General features: G+C 44.6%; 1 pseudogene; it reads right to left on the bottom strand.

Moving 5' to 3' along the window:
* Positions 1–21,181: 21,181 nt before the first annotated feature.
* LOC124684082 lies at positions 21,182–22,865 on the bottom strand (annotated as a pseudogene).
* Between the last annotated feature and the right edge of the window lie 1,893 nt (positions 22,866–24,758).

The following is a 24,758-nucleotide window of genomic DNA, read 5'->3' as shown; positions in this document are numbered from 1 at the left end:
AAAAACACAAAAAAATTAGTTTACTTGCATTTACTTTATCTAGTTTGCTTTATTTACTATTGCTAAAATGGCCAACCCCGAAAATACTAAGTTGTGTGACTTCACTAGCACAAATAATAATGATTTCTTATGCACACCTATTGCTCCACCTCGCTACTACAGCAGAATTCTTTGAAATTAAACCTCGCTTTACTTAATCTTGTTATGCGAGAGCAATTTTCTCGGTGTTAGTTCCGATGATGCTCGCTGCCCATCTCAATAATTTTGTTGAACTATGTGAAATGCAAAAGTATAAAGATGTAGATGGTGACATTATAAAATTAAAATTGTTCCCTTTCTCATTAAGAGGAAGAGCTAAAGATTGGTTGCTATCTCTCGCCTAAGAATAGTATTGATTCATGGACTAAATGCAAGGATGCTTTTATTGGTAGATATTATCCCCCTGCTAAAATTATATCTTTGAGGAGTAGCATAATGAATTTTAAACAATTAGATAATGAACATGTTGCTCAAGCTTGGGAAAGAATGAAATCTCTCAGTTAAAAATTGCCCAACCCATGGACTCGACTACTTGGATGATCATCCAAACCTTCTATGCAGACTAAATTTTTCTTCGCGGAATTTATTGGATTCAGCTGCTGGAGGTACCTTTATGTCCATCACTCTTGGTGAAGCAACAAAGCTTCTTGATAATATGATGGTTAATTACTCTGAATGGCACACTGAAAGAGCTCCACAAGGTAAGAAGGTAAATTCCGTTGAAGAATCCTCTTCCTTGAATGATAAGGTTGATGCTATTATGTCTATGCTTGCGAATGATAGGACTAATGTTGATCCTAATAATGTTCCATTAGCTTCATTGGTTGCCCAAGAAGAACATGTTGATGTAAACTTCATTAAAAATAATAATTTCAACAACAATGCTTATCTAACAATTCTAGTAATAACTATAGGCCATATCCTTATAATAATGGTAACGGTTATGCTAATTCTTATGGGAATTCTTACAACAATAATAGGAATACACCCCCTGGACTTGAGGCCATGCTTAAAGAATTTATTAGTACACAAACCGCCTTTAACAAATCTGTTGAGGAAAAGCTCAATAAAATTGATATTCTTGTTTCTAGAGTTGATAGTCTTGCCTCCGATGTTGATCTTTTGAAATCGAAAGTTATGCCTAATAGGGATATTGAAAATAAAATTGTTACTACAGCAAATGCCATCCAAGTTAGAATTAATGAGAATATAAGATTAATGGCTGAACTGCGTGCTAGGTGGGATAGAGAAGAAAATGAAAAACTAGCTAAAAAGGAAAATGTAGCTAAAGTTTGGACTATTACCACCACTAGCAATGCTAATGATTCATATGTTGCTGCACCTCCTACTATCAATGGTAAAATAATTGGTGTTGGCAATGCTTCTACTCCTAGTGCAAAGCGCGCAAAATTACCCGAAACCGCTAAAACCGTCGAAACCGCTTGTGATAAAACCGCTGAAATTTTTTCCAACCTTGGGGATGATAATCCCATTGCTTTAGATTGTAATGATTTAGATTTTGATGATTGCCATATCTCTGAAGTTATAAAGTTCTTGCAAAAACTTGCTAAGAGTCCCAATGCTAGCGCTATAAATTTGGCTTTCACAAAACATATTACAAATGCTCTCATAAAAGCTAGAGAAGAGAAACTAAAACTTGAAACTTCTATTCCTAGAAAGCTAGAGGATGGTTGGGAGCCCATCATTAAAATGAGAGTCAAAGATTTTGATTGTAATGCTTTATGTGATCTTGGTGCAAGTATTTCCGTTATGCCTAAAAAAGTCTATGATATGCTTGACTTGCCACCATTGAAAAATTGTTATTTGGATGTTAATCTCGCCGATAATGCTAAAAAGAAACCTTTGGGGAAAGTTGATAATGTTCATATTATGGTTAACAATAACCTTGTCCCCGTTGATTTTGTTGTCTTGGATATTGAATGCAATGCATCTTGCCCCATTATATTGGGAAGACCTTTTCTTCGAACCGTTGGTGCTACTATTGATATGAAGGAAGGTAATATTAAATATCAATTTCCTCTCAAGAAAGGTATGGAACACTTCCCTAGAAAGAGAATGAAGGTACCTTATGATTCTATTATTAGAACAAATTATGATGTTGATGCTTCATCTCTCGATGTTACTTGAGTTACACTTTCGCGCCTAGCCGAAAGGCGTTAAAGAAAAGCGCTTATGGGAGACAACCCATGTTTTTACTCCAGTATTTTTGTTTTATATTTGTGTCTTGGAAGTTGTTTACTACTGTAGCAACCTCTCCTTATCTTAGTTTTATGTTTTGTTGTGCCAAGTAAAGTCTTTGATAGAAAAGTAAGTACTAGATTTGGATTACTCGCGCAGTTCCAGCATTTCTTTGCCGTCACGAATCTGGGTCTATCTCCCCGTAGGTAGCTCAGAAAATTACGCCAATTTACGAGCATGATCCTCAGATATGTACGCAACTTTCATTCAATTTGAGCATTTTCGTTTGAGCAAGTCTGGTGGCCTAATAAAATCCATCTTTACGGACTGTTCTGTTTTGACAGATTCTGTCTTTTATTTCGCATTGCCTCTTTTGCTATGTTGGATGAATTTCTTTGATCCATTAATGTCCAAGTAGCTTTATGCAATGTCCAGAAGTGTTAAGAATGATTGTGTCACCTCTGAACATGTGAATTTTTATTATGCACTAACCCTCTAATGAGTTGTTTCGAGTTTGGTGTGGAGGAAGTTTTCAAGGATCAAGAGAGGAGTATGATGCAATATGATCAAGGAGAGTGAAAGCTCTAAGCTTGGGGATGCCCCGGTGGTTCACCCCCGCATATATTAAGAAGACTCAAGCTGTCTAAGCTTGGGGATGCCCAAGGCATCCCCTTCTTCATCGACAACATTATCAGGTTCCTCCCCCGAAACTATATTTTTATTCGGCCACATCTTATGTACTTTGCTTGGAGCGTCGGTTTGTTTTTGTTTTTTGTTTTGTTTGAATAAAATGGATCCTAGCATTCACTTTATGGGAGAGAGACACGCTCCGCTGTTGCATATGGACAAATATGTCCTTAGGCTCTACTCATAGTATTCATGGCGAAGTTTCTTCTTCGTTAAATTGTTATATGGTTGGAATTGGAAAATGCTACATGTAGTAACTCTAAAATGTCTTGGATAATTTGATACTTGGCAATTGTTGTGCTCATGTTTAAGCTCTTGCATCATATACTTTGCACCCATTAATGAAGAAATACTTAGAGCTTGCTAATTTGGTTTGCATATTTGGTTTCTCTAGAGTCTAGATAACATCTAGTATTGAGTTTTGAACAACAAGGAAGACGGTATGGAGTCTTATAATGTTTACCATATGTCTTTTATGTGAGTTTTGTCTGTACTGTTCATCCTTGTGTTTGTTTCAAATAACCTTGCTAGCCTAAACCTTGTATCGAGAGGGAATACTTCTCATGCATCCAAAATACTTGAGCCAACCACTATGCCATTTGTGTCCACCATACCTACCTACTACATGGTATTTATCCGCCATTCCAAAGTAAATTGCTTGAGTGCTACCTTTTAAAATTCCATCATTCACCTTTGCAATATATAGCTCATGGGACAAATAGCTTAAAAACTATTGTGGTATTGAATATGTACTTATGCACTTTATCTCTTATTAAGTTGCTTGTTGAGCGATAACCATGTTTCTGGGGACGCCATCAACTATTCTTTGTTGGATATCATGTGAGTTGCTATGCATGTCCGTCTTGTCTGAAGCAAGAGAGATCTACCACCTTCATGGTTGGAGCATGCATATTGTTAGAGAAGAACTTTGGGCCGCTAACTAAAGCCATGATTCATGGTGGAAGTTTCAGCTTTGGACATATATCCTCAATCTCATATGAGAATAATAATTGTTGCCACATGCTTATGCATTAAAGAGGAGTCCATTATCTCGTTGTCCATGTTGTCCCTGTATGGATGTCTAAGTTGAGAATAATCAAAAGCGAGAAATCCAAAATGCGAGCTTTCTCCTTAGACCTTTGTACAAGCGGCATGGAGGTACCCCATTGTGACACTTGGTCAAAACATGTGCATTGCAAAGATCCGGTAGTCCAAGTTAATTAGGACAAGGTGCGGGCACTATTAGTATACTATGCATGAGACTTGCAACTTGTAAGATATAATGTACATAACTCATATGCTTTATTACTACCGTTGACAAAATTGTTTCATGTTTTCAAAATAAAAGCTCTAGCACAAATATAGCAATCGATGCTTTCCTCTTTGAAGGACCATTCTCTTTACTTTTATGTTGAGTCAGCTCACCTATCTCTCTCCACCTCAAGAAGCAAACACTTGTGTGAACCGTGCATTGATTCCTACATACTTGCATATTGTACTTGTTATATTACTCTATGTTGACTATTATCCATGAGATATACATGTTACAAGTTGAAAGCAACCGCTGAAACTTAATCTTCCTTTGTGTTGCTTCAATACCTTTACTTTGATTTATTGCTTTATGAGTTAACTCTTATGCAAGACTTATTAATACTTGTCTTGAAGTACTATTCATGAAAAGTCTTTGCTTTATGATTCACTTGTTTACTCATGTCATCACCATTGTTTTGATCGCCGCATCCACTACATATGTTTACAAATAGTATGATCAAGGTTATGATGGCATATCACTTCGTAAATTATCTTTGTTATCGTTTTACCTCGCTCGGGACGAGCAGTAACTAAGCTTGGGGATGCTTGATACGTCTCCGACGTATCGATAATTTCTTATGTTCTATGCCATATTATTGATGATACCTACATGTTTTATGCACACTTTATGTCATATTCGTGCATTTTCTCGGAACTAACCTATTAACAAGATGCCGAAGTGCCGCTGCTCGTTTTCTCGCTGTTTTTGGTTTCGTAAATCCTAGTAACGAAATATTCTCGGAATTGGACGAAATCAAAGACCCAGGGGCCTATTTTTCCACGAAGCTTCCGAAGACCGAAGAACAGACGAAGAGGGGCCACGAGGTGGCCACACCACTAGGCGGCGCGGCCCCGCGCGGGGCCGCGCCGCCCTGTGGTGTGGGCCCCCGTGCCGCCTCCGACTCTGCCCTTCCGCCTACTTAAAGCCTCCGTCGACGAAACCCCCGACGCGAAAACCACGATACGGAAAACCTCACCGAGACGCCGCCGCCGCCGATCCCATCTCGGGGATCTCAGAGATCTCCTCCCGCACCCCGCCGGAGAGGGGATTCATCTCCCGGAGGACTCTACACCGCCATGGTCGCCTCCGGAGTGATGAGTGAGTAGTTCACCCCCGGACTATGGGTCCATAGCAGTAGCTAGATGGTTGTCTTCTCCTCATTGTGCTTCATTGTTGGATCTTGTGAGCTGCCTAACATGATCAAGATCATCTATCCGTAATTCTATATGTTGTGTTTGTCGGGATCCGATGGATAGAGAATACTATGTCATGTTAATTATCAAGTTATTACACATGTGTTGTTTATGATCTTGCATGCTCTCCGTTTCTAGTAGAGGCTCTGGCCAAGTTTTTACTTTTAACTCCAAGAGGGAGTATTTATGCTCGATAGTGGGTTCATGCCTGCCATTGACACTCGGGACAAGTGACGTAAAGTTCTAAGGTTGTGTTGTGCCGTTGCCACTAGGGATAAAACATTGGCGCTATGTCCGAGGATGTAGTTGTTGATTACATTACGCACCATACTTAATGCAATTGTCTCGTTGCTTAGCAACTTAATACCGGAGGGGGTTCGGATGATAACCTCGAAGGTGGACTTTTTAGGCATAGATGCAGCTTGGATGGCGGTCTATGTACTTTGTCGTAATGCCCAATTAAATCTCACTATACTTATCATGTCATGTATGTGCATTGTTATGCCCTCTCTATTTGTCAATTGCCCGACCGTAATTTGTTCACCCAACATGCTTTTATCTTATGGGAGAGACACCTCTAGTGAACCGTGGACCCCGGTCCATTCTTTAATACCGAAATACAAATCTGCCGCAATACTTGTTTTTACTATTTTCTCTCGCAAACAATCATCTTCCACACAATACGGTTAATCCTTTGTTACAAGCAAGCCTGGTGAGATTGACAACCTCACCGTTTCGTTGGGGCAAAGTACTTTGGTTGTGTTGTGCAGGTTCCACGTTGGCGCCGGAATCTCCGGTGTTGCGCCGCACTACATCCCGCCGCCATCAACCTTCAACGTGCTTCTTGGCTCCTCCTGGTTCGATAAACCTTGGTTTCTTTCTGAGGGAAAACTTGCTGCTGTGCGCATCATACCTTCCTCTTGGGGTTGCCCAACGAACGTGTGAAATACACGCCATCAATGGCGGCGGGATGTAGTGCGGCGCAACACCAGGGATTCCGGCGCCAACGTGGAACCTGCACAACACAACCAAAGTACTTTGCCCCAACGAAACAGTGAGGTTGTCAATCTCACCGGCTTGCTGTAACAAAGGATTAACCGTATTGTGTGGAAGATGATTTGTATTTCAGTATTAAAAGAATGGACCGGGGTCCACAGTTCACTAGAGGTGTCTCTCCCATAAGATAAAAGCATGTTGGGTGAACAAATTACAGTCAGGCAATTGACAAATAGAGAGGGCATAACAATGCACATACATGTCATGATAAGTATAGTGAGATTTAATTGGGCATTACGACAAAGTACATAGACCGCCATCCAACTGCATCTATGCCTAAAAAGTCCACCTTCAGAGTTATCGTCCGAACCCCTCCAAGCATTAAGTTGCTAACAACATGTACAATTGCATTAAGTATGGTGCGTAATGTAATCAATAACTACATCCTCGGACATAGCATCAATGTTTTATCCCTAGTGGCAACAAAGACAACACAACCTTAGAACTTTCTCGTCACCGTCCTGGTGTCAATGCGGCATGAACCCACTATCGAGCATAAATACTCCCTCTTGGAGTTACTAGCATCAACTTGGCCAGAGCCTCTACTAATAACGGAGAGCATGCAAGATCATAAACAACACATATGCAATAACTTGATAATTAACATAACATGGTATTCTCTATCCATCGGATCCCGACAAACACAACATAGAGTATTACAGTATAGATGATCTTGATCATGTTAGGCAGCTCACAAGATCCAACAATGAAGCACAATGAGGAGAAGACAACCATCTAGCTACTGCTATGGACCCATAGTCCAGGGGTGAACTACTCACTCATCACTCCGGAGGCGACCATGGCGGCGTAGAGTCCTCCGGGAGATGAATCCTCTCTCCGGCAGGGTGCCGGAGGAGATCTCCCGAATCCCCCGAGATGGGATTGGCGGCGGCGGCGTCTCGCAAGGTTTTCCGTATCGTGGTTTTTCGCATCGTGGGTTTCGCGACGGAGGCTTTAAGTAGGCGGAAGGGCGAGTCGGAGGGCCGACGAGGGGCCCACACCACGGGCGGCGCGGGCCCCCCTTGGCCGCGCCGCCTTGTGGTTTGGCCACCTCGTGGCCCCACTTCGTATGCTCTTCGGTCTCTCGGAAGGTTCGTGGCGAAATAGGCCCCTGGGTCTTGATTTCGTCCAATTCCGAGAATATTTCGTTACTAGGATTTCTGAAACCAAAAACAGCAGAAAACAGCAACTGGCACTTCGGCATCTTGTTAATAGGTTAGTTCCAGAAAATGCACGAATATGATATAAAGTGTGCATAAAACATGTAGGTATCATCAATAATATGGCATGAATCATAAGAAATTATCGATACGTCGGAGACGTATCAAAGCACATAGGAGAGAGATGAACCACATAGCTACCGGTACAGCCCCGAGCCTCGATGGAGAACTACTCCCTCCTCATGGGAGCAGCAGCGGTGATGAAGATGGCGGTGGAGATGGCAGCGGTGTCGATGGAGAAGCCTTCCGGGGGCACTTCCCCGCTCCGGCAGGGTGCCGGAACGGAGACTCTTGTCCCCCAGATCTTGGCTTCGCGATGGCGGCGGCTCTGGAAGGTTTTCCGTATCGTGGTTCTTCGTATTAGGGTTTTCGCGACGGAGGCTTTAAATAGGCGGAAGGGCAGCCTCGGAGGGGGCCTGAGGGGCCCACACCATAGGGCGGCGCGGCCCCCCCTCTGGCCGCGCCAGGGTGTGGTGTGGGGCCCCCAGGGCTTCCCTCTGGCGGCTCTCGGGTGTTCTGGAAGGCTCCGGGAAAAATAGGGACCTGGGTCTTGATTTCGTCCAATTCGAGAATATTTCTTTACTAGGATTTCCGGAACCAAAAACAGCAGAAAACAGAGAACTGGCTCTTCGGCATCTTGTTAATAGGTTAGTTCCAGAAAATGCACGAATATGACATAAAGTGTGCATAAAACATGTAGGTATCATCAATAATATGGCATGGAACATAAGAAATTATCGATACGTCGGAGGCGTATCAGAGTGCACCAGCACGGACGTGATCCACCTCTGCGATCTCGGCCTTGTCGTCATCATCCTTGCCTGTCACCAGTTGCTTGTTCAAGGCACGTATCTCTGCCAAGTCAGTTTTTAGTTCAGCCTTGAGGCCTTCTGCTTCCCGTTGGGAGCGAGCAATGGAAGCTTCCTTGTCACAGATGAGCTCTTTGGTGACCCGCACCTTTTCTTCGAGATCCTTCAGCTCCTTTCGCAAGATCTCAAGCTCAGCCAAGGCTCGACGAGAGGTGTCAGTCTTGGCATCCAAAGCTGCCTTTTTCTCGTTAAGCCGTTGACATTTGTCTACAATATCGGCTTTCAGCGGGAGTTGGGTGTGGCGTAAGTCGATTCTCTGACGAGCCAACTGCACCCTGGACCTGAAGGCAGACAACGTCACGACTGGCCAGAGCTTCAATCAGCGCGCGTCACCGGGACGTGAGGTTGGATTTCTTCAAGAATGTTCTTCACCTCCTCAGAGTTTTCGACTAATGTCTCAATGGGTGAAGAAAGCAGAGCTTTGAGGCGTTGGAGTTGGTCAGCGATGACGCTGGGGCTCGGTCCATCACGTGCTGTGGAGTGGGCCGGCTCGATAGATTCAGGGTCGAACGACAGCAAGCCTGAGAGATCACAGCCCTGACAAACAACAAAAAGCAGCATAAGTCTGCAGATCAGGGTAAGGGCAAGCTCAATAAAGGGAGCATACCTCTCCTATGACCATGGGAACAGCCGATGACGAAGCAATCGTCTGTGGCGTCTCTGCCTGGGGTTTGGCCAAGGTGGCAACTTGGTCGATGTCACCTTTAGAGGTTGTTACCTCCAGAGTTGTGGAGGGCATCAGAACTTCCTCGACATCCCCACTGGAAGTTTTTTCAGTCTGCAGAAAAGATGGTGAGCCGATCTGGGCAGCAAAGCACAAGAACTAAGCTAGGAGGAGTTGGAGAGCCGTTACATTTGAAGCTTCTTGGTTCGAGGAAGGGGTTTGCTGATCCTTCCGAGCCCTCTTGGTGCATTGACTCTTTGTGCGTAAGCTTCCTTGCCCCTGTTTTGATGGGAGCTTGAAGGGCAGCAGGTTCAGGGGCTGACCTTTTCTTGGAAGCCGATGGTGGCACATCTGGCTGTTTTTGCGTGGTGGTGCCCTCAGAGGTGCCCGAGCTTGAGCCTCGTCGGCTGGACTGCGTCTCCTCGCTGGTATTGTCTTCGTAGAGGTCTCGCAAGAGCAGGATTAATGGACACCGACATGCTATAAAAGCCTAGAAGGATGAATGGAACAAGATGGGGTATAGAACAGCTTACATTTAAGCTTTCCGGAGTCGAGCGCAGGGTTTTGCCCTTCAAAGTTTTCCCCGGCAGCTACTTTTCTCACCGCCGTTCTCGCCACGACTAAGGCTCGGGGGCAGCTGGCCCCGAAGAGTCTTTACTCTTGGGAGCCGATTTTTTCGGAATCGGGCTGGCTCCGCATCACAACCTTTTTAAAAGGTGGTGAGTTCTTGCGTAAGAGGACCACTCGGAGCTGGTGGGAGGAATTTGAAGGGGGATCCATCATCATTGACAGGCTCTGGGCCATCTTGTTGCTGCAAAGAAACAGAGCATGATTATAAAGCATCACTGGAAACTATTGCAAGGAAATTTGCGAGCAAGTGGTACCTGTTCTGCAGAAGTATCATCTTCAGCGTCAAGTTGTTTCAGCAACGGTCCTAGGGCTCTCCTGAAGGCATGGGTTTTCCACATTGTCCACCAGATCTCAAAGTCATCAGTCGAAGAGATGAAGGATAGATTGTGAGGGATTGGGATGACTAGAGCATCAAAAAAGGACACTACTAGGAAAAGGCTTATAGCCGCACTTGTTACCACCGGCGAGTCCAGTTAAAAGATGCCGGCGGTAACCTGTTTTTAGGCCACCTCGTATTACCGCCGGCGGATTGGTCTAGGGTTGACAGGGGTAGTGTCGTTATCGCCGGCGGTTACGGAACGAATCCGCCTGGGGTAAGTAGAACTGGACCGGGCCTTTTTTGGACGAATTTAGCGCTGGCCTCCCTATTCCTTCTCGCCGGCGGTAGTTTCAGCTCTTTGGCCCACCATCCCCTTCCCCGTCCCCTTCGGTCCCCAACACACGCACCGTTCCCTTCCCCGTCCCCAACACAGCATCACTCCCATCCCCAACCAAATCCAATCGATCTAGGTTTTCGCCACCGCCGGACCTCCCCCCATCCACCACCTTCCTGTCCGGAGCACCCGCCATTGGTATGCCCTCGGGCTGCAGGAGCACCGGCTGCAACTAGAAGCAGCACCACCGCATGGCGTCCTCGTCCGGGAGGCGGACGGGCCCGGGCGGCGGCGGCGGGAGTGGGGACGCCTCGGCCTCCATGGCCCCCGGCGGCGGCAGGAGGATCCTTCGCACCCAGACCGCGGGGAACCTCGGCGAGTCCCTAGGCCTCGCGCGTTCACCGACGGCGGATCCAGATCACACAACCGCGGCGCCCCGTCGAGTTCGCCTGCCCGCGTCCGTCCGCGCGGAAGCCACGACCACGGTTGCCGGGATGTGGCGAGGACGCATGATGTGGCCGGAAGTCCAACCCTTCTCCTCCGTCGGTGACCTCAGCGACCACCTCCCCGAGCTGCTGGTCGCCGGCGACATCCCCGAGCTGCAGCTGCCCACCACGACTTGATCCTGCTACGGCCGACGACCACAACAACCTGCAACAGCCCGGTGATGCCCCTCTCCTCCTCTATCTATTCTTGCTAAGAAAATCTAGTGCTTGATTCTTGATGCTGTGTCCTTACCAAGTATATGAAATGCCATATTGTTTCAGAGATGGTTCCATGATATGTGGAGTCTTATTTTAGTGGATTTCTATGATATGGCTCTGTTGGTCGATGCCTAGCTATTTTAAATCGCATAACCTGGCAAGTTGGTGTCCCTTAGGGTACCATTTGGCACTCTTCAGGTCAATCAAATGACCTAAAATTTATAAGCCACATGTTTGGAGTAAACCTTAATTAGCCTATTCTTACTTGCGTTAATACCTATTTTGGCATGAAGGATGTTAGTTTAGATATGTGGATTCTTATTTTAGTGGATTTCTATGATTGCTCTTGGAAAGAGTAGGTTTCTTGTGGATCTACCACTCTGTACACATGCTTCGAATGGTTATTAATTCTTTTTTTATAAGTTGCATAATCAAATCGTCACTACTGTCCTTTATCAAATGATTCAGTTTGTTCACTCTGTGCTGCTTTTAAGTTGGAGTTCACTACTGTCCTTTTAAGTTGCATAAGCTAATCACCCTCTATCAGGACTAGCATCGTCTCTCATATACACAATGTTTCAGCTAGTTTTATTTGGTATCTAGCAGATTTACTTGATAACTCCTGTACTTCACTAGTACTACTTGGCATATTATTGTAGGAACACTAGGCAGATTTACCATGCTTACCTTGCATGAAGCCTACCACTAGGCAGATATACCATATGCTTCTTGCTGTAATTTGATGATATCATACACTGCAATCTGCAATCTGTAATCATGTTTCCATCCAATTAACTCTGTTGACAGGAATACTTTGATAAAAATAATTACCATATATATAGTGAGAAGTATAGCATATGAACTTATCTTTATGCAGCACTACGCTTTGTTATGTTGTTATAGGCAGCTGAAAATTATCCCTGCCGTTGATGGGAAAATCTTGGTAGCGTTGAAGACCGCTAGATGTTTATTTGGTGGCATGTAAAAGCATTTGTAGAATCAAGCGTTCCAATTCTTGATGTATATTGTCAGCCCGCATTGCCTAAGGTTCTTGTTACTGTGCCAATTCGTTTATGTATGTTAGTGGTTGGCCTCACTACTTCACCATCTTTATCATTATAGTGACCCCATTGAAATACTAGAGCATCCCGATAATGACTATATTTTACAATAAGATGAGGCTGAGTATCACCATGGAATAGCTACAAGATATAGATATGACAGTGCATCTTTCGCCGAATTTGGTTTACATTAAGTTCTCTTCAGAAGTAATCTTGCACCCTAAGCCTGATACCTACTTTGTATCCCTCCTGCATGCATGTGAGTTCATTGAACAAAATATGAATGTTCATGTACGGTTCGAGTTGTTAAATCACACCATTCCTGTTCCACTTTAAACAATATTATCTAAGCATGTTCCTGTTAAAAATTCTTGGCTATTTCGCTTAAAGAGTGGATTTGCAATGGATAAGTAGAATTGTTGGAAGGCTGACTGCATAATTCAGTAGGGTTTGTAGCCTCTTAAATTGTTTATCTTGAGTTAAGTTGTGTACTGAGTTCATTTGGTTCCATTTTGATTGAGTTTGTTTTGGGTATAGATGAAAGTATGCACAACAATAAGAAATAAAGCTATTTGTACATCTGCAATGTGATGACTGGTTATGCCTTTCTTGAGTAAACATGTACAACACGAAATATGACTGATAAGACAACAATTTGCTGCATTGGACTTTGTTCTCTTAATTACAGGTTATCTATTTCCGTAATCCTTACATACTGCAATAGTGTATCTAATTTGCACACAGCCTCATATTTAGCATCAATCATACTTGAAGCCTTGAAGGTGCATTTCGTTTTATATTCATATGATATTTTATTGCCTCTCCTCTACTGCCCTCCTGTAGATGGACGCCGCTGGGTTCCAGCCGGACCAGCTGCACTGCAACAATTTTCAACAGTACAATGGTTCGCCTACATGTTGATCTTTCCTTTTGGTGACCTCTGGTTTCGAATAGTGCACAGAACAATGTCTACGCGGACATGTTGATCATCGGAAGTGAAGAATCAAAAGATCATCATAAGTGAAGAATCAAGATGCAATCAATACGTGGATTATAGATATGCCTGTGTGTGCAATCAATAGTTAGAGCACTTTTATTTTGTGATTTTTTTTGTGAATTTTGCTGGATGTATTCACATGTGCCCTGATGTATAATTGCAAAGCTAATAAATAGTATATGGACTGGATGGATGGGTTACGTGAATTATCTCCTTTCTTTTTTTTAAATCCTATTTAACTTACCCCTGGCGAAATGGAAAGGTGCTGGTGGTAACACTTACTGCTGGCGAATTTGGGAAAACGCCAGGGGTAACGGCCAGTTACCACTGGCGAATCCGAGAATGCCGGCGGTAAGCACTTACCACCGGCGAGGTTATCGCTGGCGAATTCGAAAGTGCGGCGGTAAGCCTTTTCAGGTCGCCGGCGGTAAGCCTTTTTCTAGTAGTGGGAGTAACATCTTTGACTGGTGATAACATCAGGCAAGTCAGCCCTGCTCTCAGTTAGATGGTGGAGAAAGAGGTGAGGAGACACCTGCCCATGTCCGAATTGCCGTCCTACTACGACCGGCTGGTAAGATTCATAGCCAGGTTTTATGATCCTGTTTGAGGTGCTCATGCCAACTGGGAGGAAGCAGGGACGGATCATGATGGAATATAACTGCCGAGTGCTGTCGTCATCGGCAAAGCTGTCTAACCTGAAGGAGACTGGATTTTCAAAATTTTCAGACTCCTCATAAGGAAAGAAGAGAGGGTCGTCCAGGACGGCCCTGGTAAAAAGTTCTGAACCATCCTGATGCTTCCTTAGGGTTCAGTTTGCTGCCTGGAAGACTGTACAAGGCTTGGCCGTAGCTGGTACAGCGGATTGGCTTCCCGTTGGTGTTTGGAAAGGTGCATGTAGCCAAAGGTGGAAAGTTAGGGATGTGGTTCTGGAAGTACAGTTGAGCCCATAACTGAATAAACCACCAGGGGCCTCCCGTTTTAACTGTCTTTTGGGAGAATAGTTTGACGGACATCGGCTTGGAGGTATCGATAGACTTCTCCCGGAAACAGCCTTGCCAATGCCAAGTTGGGTGCCTTTGGCAAGTTCATAGGCCAAAGAGAGATAGTTCTTGGTGGGAGCAAGGGAAGGACCACGGAATATGAAATGCTCCAACAGAAGTTCAAGAAGGCCGTGTGTTCTTTCTCGGTTACAGGGCCCTTGGTTTTCATGTGGCGTCTAAGATAGGCACCCCAGTTAGTGCACTCTTCCTTAGAGGAGAGTTTGAATGGCACCTTTGGCAGCATGAAAGCAGAGGGGCTGGGGGATGAGATGTCTAGGCCAGTGATCATGGCCACGTCCAGCAAAGGTTGGCGTCATGGGGCCATGGCCAAACATGAAGCAGCTTTAGCGCGTCGACCAAAAGTAGCCGATGGTTTTCAGGAGATTTTCATGTTTCTCAAGGGGAGACAATGACAAAGACAGAGCATCGGCTATTCCTGTGGTTTCCCATTTGGCTTGGTGAGTTTTAGCTACTCTATTGTACCAAGAAACCCAGTCCTCAGAAGGGTTAGGCCAGGCTCGTAAGCAGTCGGCCCAGGAGGTTAGATCCAGGTTTTGGTTCACGAAGGGAATCCTATTGGCCTCGTGGGAAATCAAATTGGATGGATGTTCGGTGGAACGGGGACCAAGGCAAAGGGAATTTGGAAGAGAAGGATGCGGCAGTAGGATGTCTGAAACCTAAAATTAATGATGAGACCAGGCATTAATTCAGGAGTTTTGCCGGTAAATCTAACATTACGCTCAGGTGACTTGGGGCGGTTAAGGATTACCTTCGGTGCCGTAGACCGTGGCGTTGGCGCTCGGATGATTCCGCCATTGGGTTCGCCGTGGAGTTTGGATTTGTGTGTCCAAGATCTAGGGTTCGCGCGACCGCGGTCCGGACCTCGTTCGATTGGAAATTTGGGGATCTGAATTTGAGCAAGGTTTGCAGTGTTACCGTTTGAGGGGGTGACTAAATTGACCTATCTCGTAATTTATCGTGAGGGACCGATGCGTTGCCATCGGCTCATTGAGCATTGACCAAGTTGACAATCGGCAAAGTCAGTATGAGGGGAAATCGGCTAAATTAGCATAAAGGAAATCGGCAAAATCAAATTAAAGGAAATTCTTCATTGATAACGGGATTTCTTACATAAAGAGCTGGTTGCTCTCAAAAGAAAGTACCAGGGGATACATTGCCCCATTTACTACTACTGATCCTATGCTAAGGATCCTATCTATGGGCCGTCGCTGCCCTCGTCGTCGCCGTCGTCGCCGGCCGCCGGCCGCGCTACTCCCGGCCGGCTCATCGTTGCCGCTGCCGCGGCCGCCGGCGTGGCCCTCGTTGTCCTCGTCCTCCTCATCGCCGCCGTCGTCGCTCGTCGAAGTCGCCGAGGTTCCCCGGCCAGGGGCAGAAGCGCTTGGCCGGCGGCTCATCGGAGGAGGTGTCGTCCTCCTCCTTCTCCTCCTCCTCCTCCTCCTCGGAGGAGGTGAAGTCGTCCCAGGAGAAGCGATCGTCATCGCTCTCCTCCTCCGTTTCCCCGTCGGCAAGGAAGCGGAGGTCACTTTCCCCGTCGGTTGAGGACTTGTCGTCCTCAGACCAGACGGAGAAATCGTGACTGGACTCGTCCCCGTCTTCTATGGCGCGGCGAACGTGGGGCTCGTGGGCCTCCTCCGGGTCCCACTCCGGCGTCGGCTCGCGGGAGGGGGAGGACTGGGAAGAAAGACCCGACGAGGCAGAGGAGGAAGAAGACATGGTAGCAGAGGAGGGCTTTTGGAGTGCTAATGCGAAGGGGATGAAGAAGTGAACTGCAGGATGCGGTTAAAATAGAGGCGATATAGTGGAGATGATTCAATGCTGCAGCGGTTCCCGAGGATGTGGTGCCAAAACCGTCAAATCGTGCGGAGAAGTTGAGAAGGCAAGGTATCATGATGAAGGGATACCGTGGCGGTTCTGTTCTGCCCCGATTTGACACGACGAAGAAAAGGAAAAACAGAGTGGTTTTGGAATTACTATTGCCAAAACCAGGGGGGCATGTGTTATCGCCAGAATTTGACCGCATTGGAGTTGGGCCGAGATGAAGATGGGCTTGGAAGATTTATATCTAAGAGGAGTTTCTGAATCGGCCTTGGGGCTAGAATTTGGGCCAGCGTGCCCGTGTATCTGTAAATAATAGTAGTGTACGTGTCGGTTAGGATTAAGAAATAGAGTCTAGCTCGTACACGGTTGGGTTTATGCCACGTTAAACAGTCTACAGACTATAAATATGTATCAGGGTTATTGAGAAAGGAGGACAATCACGTTCACAACAAACACAAACCAGGCGCATCGCCACCCCTTATTTCGAGGGTTTCTTCCGGGTAAGCATCATGCTGCCTAGATCGCATCTTGCGATCTAGGCAGTATACGTTTATTCGTTACCTTGTGTTACTCGTGCTGAAGCGTTGTTGATGGCGAGTAGCACTATTTATCATAGATGTTTTGGGGCTTGCATTGATGCTTTTCTTATGCATATTTGCTTAGCAATGACGTGCTTTGACATCTAGCTGCCCTTACACCTATCTAGGTGTAAGGGCAGCACCTTGCTTGTCCGTTACTTAGTAGATCCGATCTGTTATAGTTGCTCCTTGTTCCAAGGATTAGTTTAATATCTGCATGATTAGGCCTTATGCTGGGGTTGGACGATCCGGTAGTGCGTGAGGTGTTGTTTCACCGTTCCTATAAGGGATGTTCCGGGAATTGACTTAACGTTGGTTTTTAGGCCTCTTTTAGGGATAGTTTTCATCATCTTTCGTATCTGCTAGGCCCAACTACGCGTAGGATGTTCCGATTATGCGGTGAAAACCTTAAACTGTCGTAGATTGGTTTAGCTTTGTTTTGATCAAGCAGTATCCCCATGTCAGCGTAAATCCAACGTGAACCATGGGGCGATCGGCTCTTTGAGCCGATCCACAGGGCAACCTGAGAGCCGATCGGGCTCGTATTTAATGTTTACGTGTCTACCATGCAGGAGACTAGTTGAAGCAATCCAACACCTTCCTGATCAGGTATAGGTCAGGTGGCACGCCCTTGCAACCGCCAGGACGTGTGCTGGAACTTTGCGGGACGACGCGAGGCACCAGGGCCCACTTAGCAGTCTTGGGAGTCTCCCGGCTCTTCGTGTTGCTTAACCACTCGCTCGCCGGTGGGTTTTGGCAGGCAACACTACCACATTTAGTTGATGGTGGCATCTCTATTTTACAATATGCTGATGATACAATATTGTTTATGGAGCCATCTCTATTTTTGTTTCGGTACGGCAAAAGACATTGAACACCAATATATGCAAATTTTTGGGTGTGAGGCTGGGGTGTTACCATTTAAGTACCTAGAAATACCTATTCACCATCGAATTTTGAGAAATGCTGAGTGGAATCCGGTTGAAAGTCGTTTTGCGTCATAGCTCGGTTGCATAAGATGCTTTCTTATGTGGATAGGCTAGTTCTCATTAATTCGGTTTTAACAAGCTTACCAATGTTTATGTTGTATTTTATGGAGATTCCGGTGGGGGTCCGAAAAAGAATAGATTATTATAGATCAAACTTTTTTTGGCAATCGGATGAAAACAAGAGAAAATATAGACTTTCTAAGTGGAACATGCCCGTGTCGACCAAAAGAGCAGGAGGGTCTTGGTATTGAGGTTTTAGAATTAAATAATAAATGTTTGCTTAGTAAATGGCTGTTCAAACTCCTTACTGAAGAGGGTATGTGGCAGGAAATTTTGCATAACAAATATCTTCATTCTAAAACTCTAGCTCAAGTACAAGCAAATCCTACGGATTCGCCCTTTTGGAAAGGTCTTATGAGAGTAAAATCTGAATTTTTCAGTAGGGGTTATTTCAAAGTTGGTGATGGTACCTCGGTACGTTTTTGGGAAGACATTTGGTTAGGGGATGTTCTTCTATCGCTCCGGTATTCCTCTTTGTACAACATTGTTCAACATAAGAATGTCCTGATTTCCACGGTTTTGGCTCAAACTCCGCTAAATATTACTTTTAGGCGAAGTTTAAATGATCACAAATATAACGCATGGTTGCATTTGTGTCAGAGATTTATTGCTGTTGATCTTCATACGGGGCCTGATAAATTTGTATGGAATCTTACTGACTCTGGTTTGTTTACTGTTAAATCTATGTATCTCGATTGTATGAATGGACATGCTAGATTCTTGCGTAAGTATTTGTGGAAACTCAAAATCCCTTTGAAGATTAAAATATTTATGTGGTTTTTTAATAACAAGGTTTTACTTGCTAAGGATAATCTAGCAAAGCGTAGGTGGCCGGGGTCTCAGAAGTGTTATTTTTGTGATGCAAATGAAACTGTCCACCATTTGTTCCTTGCATGTCCTTTTGTTAAGATAATTTGGAGGATGGTTTATTTTGCTTATAACATTACTCCACCTACAAGTATTAATAATATGTTTGGGAACTGGTTAAATAGAGTTCTAAAGAAAGATAAAAATAAAATTCGGATTGGGATCTCTGCCATATGCTGGACAATTTGGAGGACTAGAAATGATATAATTTTTAATAATAAAAAAGGTACTAACTTTTTGCAGGTTATTCATCGAGCTGTGCACTGGATCCAGTTATGGGCTTTCCTGCTCCCGGTGGATCAGCGCAAGGATATGGATACTGGATGCACCCGGCTGCTTGTGGTTACTCAGGACTTCTTTATCCGGGCTACTGGATGGCGACACAGTAATAGGATAGAGTATGGCTAGCCTAGTTTTGTGTCGTCTTTTCCGTTGGTTGATTCATGTTGCAACTATGTCAGATCCATGACTGTATTTTCGTTTTATCCCGCACTTGAACCTTAAATACTTTTGATATATGCAATAAAAATGCCGTGTGCATCAATTGATACGAGGCTGGGGCATTTTTGCTCCCTTGTCGAAAAAGAAGAAGCCAAATCTCCATGACCATCCATTGAAGCTCTTCCACCGCCATAACCACTCAATTCCTCTCCATCTCCATCTCCATAGCTATCTGCCCGTGCTATTGATTCCTCCACAATTGGAGATATTGTAAGAGTCATCTATCAAGGATTTTCAGTATGATGTTTATAACCGTTTATCTAATGGTGTGAGTAATCGTCAAGGACTGAGGGATGGGGCATAGCCTCGCAAAAATGTGCATCTAATTGATATGGGATTGTTTGTGTAATTAACTAATCTAGATCCATCTATTTGTTTCAAGTTTTTGTCTCAATCCTAGGACTTATCAGGTATCCAACACCCTGAAGATCCTGCGAGTGGATATGAACTTAACAGCTCTGCGCAAACTTCGATGATATTTGGGTAGTAGGCTAGCTAGGAAGTGACACTTTAGGGATCAAAGGTGATGTCATAGATCTTAATACTTTGATTTGTTTTCTCTTAATAACAAGTGGAGTCCCCCGCAAGTAGGTTGAGTCACGATCAAGCCATTGAATCCGTAGTGCATACGATTAGTAGACTATGGTGCTATTAAGAGGCATCTCTCAGCTGTATCATGAATTCCCATTTATTCTCTAACACATATAGGTGCTTCATTTTATCTTTTTTACTCCAATTTAAATGTGCACAACTACATGTGAATTATTGGCCCTGCCCTGTTTCTATCTATTTATAAAGTCATCAAAAGATTATTGTAAACAAGTGATTCTACAAAAAAAAATAGAAGTCTCGTTCACAGTGATCTTACACCAACCAACAACTTCCCAAGATTTGATAAAGTTATGTCTCTAGGAAAAAAATAAACTACATCTGTAATCTAGATCGAAGATATCAATCTTTTTTTGGTGTCATTGTTCGAAAGTAATTTTTGCTACCCTGGGAAGGTCATCAAAGATTTTGTTAATTAGTATAATTACTATCTAATTTAATTTATTATTATTGGTTTATATTTTCCTTACTTGGGAAAAAACCTTAGTTTATCTTTTGTTCTTATCTGAAAATCCAAAATTATTAATTTATCTTTTTCTTGTTAGTTTAGTTTATTTGTTCAAGTTTTAAGCAAACAAAACGTATGAAAGACCTCTACTGCATCATTTTCATTTTATATAAAACATATGTACAGAGAGTTTATGAAAACAAATGAAAAAATGTCCACTCATTGTGACATGCCTTCACTGGGGCTAGGTTTGGCTCTATGCCTAACAAGCTCAATCGACTCATTGATGAATCTTAACCAGGTTAATATGCTGTCCATCAATGAAAAAAATGTTCTCCATAAACTCCAGCATCAAACAAGAGCGCCTCGAACACATTGGGCTAGGCATATATTTGAAGCTCGGCATACACCGCGATTTCGGTACACAACGGTCAAAAACCTACGATCAACTATATTGTATACTCCCTCCTGCTCAAAATAGGTCACATATAAAGTTTGTTCAAAGTCAAACTTTGTAAAGTTTAACCATGTATATTGGTAAAAATATAAATATATACAATGAAAAATTAATATTTTTCGAATTTTCATGAATTATATTTTCATATTATATGTATTTAGTATAGTAGATCTTTATATTATTATCTATATTTTTAGTCACATTTTGCAAAATTTAACTTGCACGTAAAATTATGCCATCATAATACGGGCATGAGGGAGTATAAGTTTTTTTTTCTAAAATACCCATGGGAATCCATATTACCGGTTACCTGAAATATAGGAAATACCCTGAATGTACACCACTATTTTCAGTTCCGATGCGAAAACAGAATAAGAAGAACAAAAAAGGTTGTCTTATATGTTTGTGCAATGTACTTGTCGTCGACACCAGTGCATGCTTTGATCGCCGTCGTCGTCACGGCCGGCCGACGCCGGTTGTCATGTCGATCAGTGCCACGACTGTTACGGTCACCGGAGGAGTTTGAGCGCCTTCTCGAGGATGGGCCTGAACCTGGCGATGTCGAGGCGGACGTCCTGCTTGCCGAGGTAGATCTCATCGACGAGCGACCAGCTTTGCTTGTGTATGGGGCCCGGGTCCATGAACACCGGGTGGCTCCTTGGGTACAGCTCCGACAGCGTGCTCTCCTCCGCCGTGATGTTGTACTGCAGGTACCTCATGTTCATGTCCCTCGGCGGCACCCCATACTCGTCCATGGCCAACCCCTCCATCCGCCCCAGCGGTACCACCTGCATCACCACCGCGTTCATCGGCAGGAACACCAGGTTCGTCAGACCGGAACCGTGCACCGCCAGCATTGCGTCGAACGCGTTCACCGTCGCCGACGCCTCCGCCATCCGAGCCTGCCCGCTGTCGTCCTTCACTGTCTCGTCGCCTTGTTTCTTTGCCGGCGTCATCAGGTCCGACGCCGTCACCTCGAACCCGACGTCCTCGGCGGCGGCTATGATCTCCTCCAGGTTCATGAACCGTCGCCGCGACGGTCGCGTGACGACCAGCAGCCGCGGCTTCCTCCTCTCCTCGTCACCCTCCTCCGTCCGGATGGCGTGCTCCCGGGGTAGCCCGTACCGCCACATGAGGAACCGCTTGAAGTCCACCATGGACACGTTGTTGGGCGCGCGGCGCGGGTCAATGCTCAGGTCCTTGTGGCTCCTGAGCCCCACGGTCACGCTCCGGTAGCAGTGCACCCGCGCGTCGGCGTCGAGGTCCACCACCTCGTGCCGCGTCAGCCCGTCCACGATCTCGCCGTACTTGCCGAACCACCACGCCTGCTTGTAGGTCACCAGGAGCTGCACCTCGCGCCCCAGGTGCCGCGTGGTGATGAAGAGAGGGATGATGTTGTCGTTGAAGTCGTGGTAGTAGTTGCCGCAGTACCCGCCGTTGGAGTAGAGCACGGCGGGCACGTCCTCGTGCATCACGTCGCACGCCGGAGCCTCGCTGGCGGAGGCGAGCCGCAGCGTGAACTCGGTGATGCCGTTCATGATGCGTGACTCCCCCTTGCGCGTGTACGGCTTCATCTTCCAGCTCGTCGCGTCGGCGGCGATCCATGTGGCGTTCGCGCCCACGACGTCCCCCGCGGTGGTGCCGCGGCGAGGGGTCACGATGAAGACCTCCGACGTGCTTCCACGGACGCGGATAGCGCCGGCCAGCTCGCAGTAGTCGGACCTCGTGTCGTTGAACTCGCAGCTCACATGTGGCTCAGGGATGAACTCCTCTTCTGCATTGCACAAATTCACATCTCAAATCATGATTTTTTTCCTGGATTAAGGAACTAATCAATCACATTGTATAATGCATGTTGATGATATACACACCTGCCAAATTGAAGAAGCTCCTGCTATCCATCAAGAGTGATGGAAAAGGCTTGCCTGAAGATTAAAACCTCAGCGTCAAATCCACATTTCCATTACAAAAATTGATGAGTATTGGCATGGTACTGATGAGTTCAACCATGAATTAATCAAACATCGTAACCATTTCTCTGACAAACAATGCATTGCGAGAAAGAATTTGCTGATACATACCTATCACCAAGAACTGAACCCCTGCGATGAGCAGCAGCAGGGAAAGACTGCATGAAGGATGTCCCCTGCTTTTCTTTAAGCTCTTGCTCCTCAGAGGCAGAGGCACCTTCATCTCTGCAGCTTTACAACCTCACAAAGCAGACAGAGCTAGCTCCTATGCGACACTACTAATATCCACCATCGACGGAACGAACTCTTGAAGTACATTAGTGGTACGCACGGCAAGCCGATGATTAGTTAACTCGGAGAGGAATTAAAAACAGGTACGATAATGACGGATTATCCTTCTAGCTCCCGCAATGCTTCCCATAAGGTTGCACGATCTTTGTGACTGCTCGGCATTATCAGTGTAGCTAAGAATACTAATATTTTCAGATGGAAACGCTGCAAAAAAAAAACGGTGGAAAAACTTACCTTATCTAATAATAAATAACAGTTTTTGCTAATTAAGTTAGAACTCATTCAACTCAAAAACCATCTGATTTGCATCAGGATTCAGGATGATTTTTTGTTGCAAGTGGTATTAAACGTTGCAAGTGAGTTGCAACTTGCAACTAATATTTTTCAGTTGTAAGTAAAGTTTCAACTAATATTATTCATGTATTCACTAGTACATGTCTCTGATAAAATGTATCATATGGTTGACTACAAAGCCCTTAAAAATAGTATGTACCCTTTTGACTAGCATCTGCTGCCAGACTATCAGTGTGATCGTGATTCCATCGCCATTGGAGAGTTTATACTACTCCCCTCTGACTTTGCAACTTGCGTCGCTCTGGACACTGTGTATATGCATGATCGATTGGTTGATTGCAGGAAGGTAGTATTGCTGGTCACGTCGGTCTCAAGTAGAAAACGTGGGGAACTATTCCTTTGGTCCCTACAAGAAAACGAGAAATACAGTAATATATATCCTCGGTCGCTAGTATAATGCAGGTGTATAACAAAGAATGTTTAGCCAGGTGTATATTATTGGACGATCTGAATTTATTGGTAGGGAGATGTTGGGCTATGATCTAGCCACAGGCTGCAGGCACCGCTAGCTGATAGACAAATGGAAGTGAAGCCTTTTCAGCGAGAGAGGATCCATGATTGGGAATGTAATAGTTCAGTTAGCAACTCGAGAGCATTTGCCTATCTTACTTTTAGCAACTCCAGAGCATTTTAGTATGTAGGGTAAATTTAAACATGCACCTTATGAAGCGTTGTATACTAAGTTGAGTTTGTTTTTTGAATATCAAAATGTAAAGGAAGTCCAATATGTTGCCATTGTGAGTCTCAAACAATCTCTGAATTGAATATAGATGTACACTTGAATAAGGAGAACGAAATGAGTCAAGAGGTTCGCCTAACGTCCCTGGCTCATGACTATGATGCAACTCTCATGTATTACGGATTTCGGATGTTGAGTTATTGCCACACTTCTTGGAGTAGGTCATGATTAGACCATACCCTTCTACACATGTGAAAGACCGTCTACGTCACCTAGCTAGAGGGAGAGTCAATAGGCGATGATCAAAAACACATTCCTCTGCACTATACTCGGCAGTACTAACAGAAAGATAGTTATGTCAAAAACACATTCCTCTGCCAAGTCTCTCAAACATTCATGGATATTGTGAATGAATGCTCATTGGTCCGCATGCACTATACTCAGCAGTACTAACAGAAAGGTAGTTATGTCAAAAACACATTCCTCTGCAAAGTCTCTCAAACTCACATGGTGGGAGGTACCGAGTATGTGTAAAAATATGAGTTGGGGGTTATTTGAGTGGAAGTTGATCAGAAAATTTGTGAAAGTTATGTGGGGGTTCTCTTTTCCTCACGCATTCTCAATTACCCCTCTTCATAGTATGGCATACATGTGACTTGAGAAAACGAAAATACATTTAGTAATAGTTTCAAGGGTCATTAATATGATCCACTTTTGCAATTTCCATGATCACAAAAATGATAGCATGATTAAGTGATCATATCATGATCATTGAGAGCTTAAATTTAGCGA

The sequence above is a fragment of the Lolium rigidum genome, chromosome 1, assembly GCF_022539505.1.
Source record: "Lolium rigidum isolate FL_2022 chromosome 1, APGP_CSIRO_Lrig_0.1, whole genome shotgun sequence".
Classification (NCBI taxonomy): Eukaryota; Viridiplantae; Streptophyta; class Magnoliopsida; order Poales; family Poaceae; genus Lolium; species Lolium rigidum.
The sequence above is the reverse complement of the archived record's forward strand: the minus strand, read 5'-3'. Positions and strand labels throughout refer to the sequence as shown.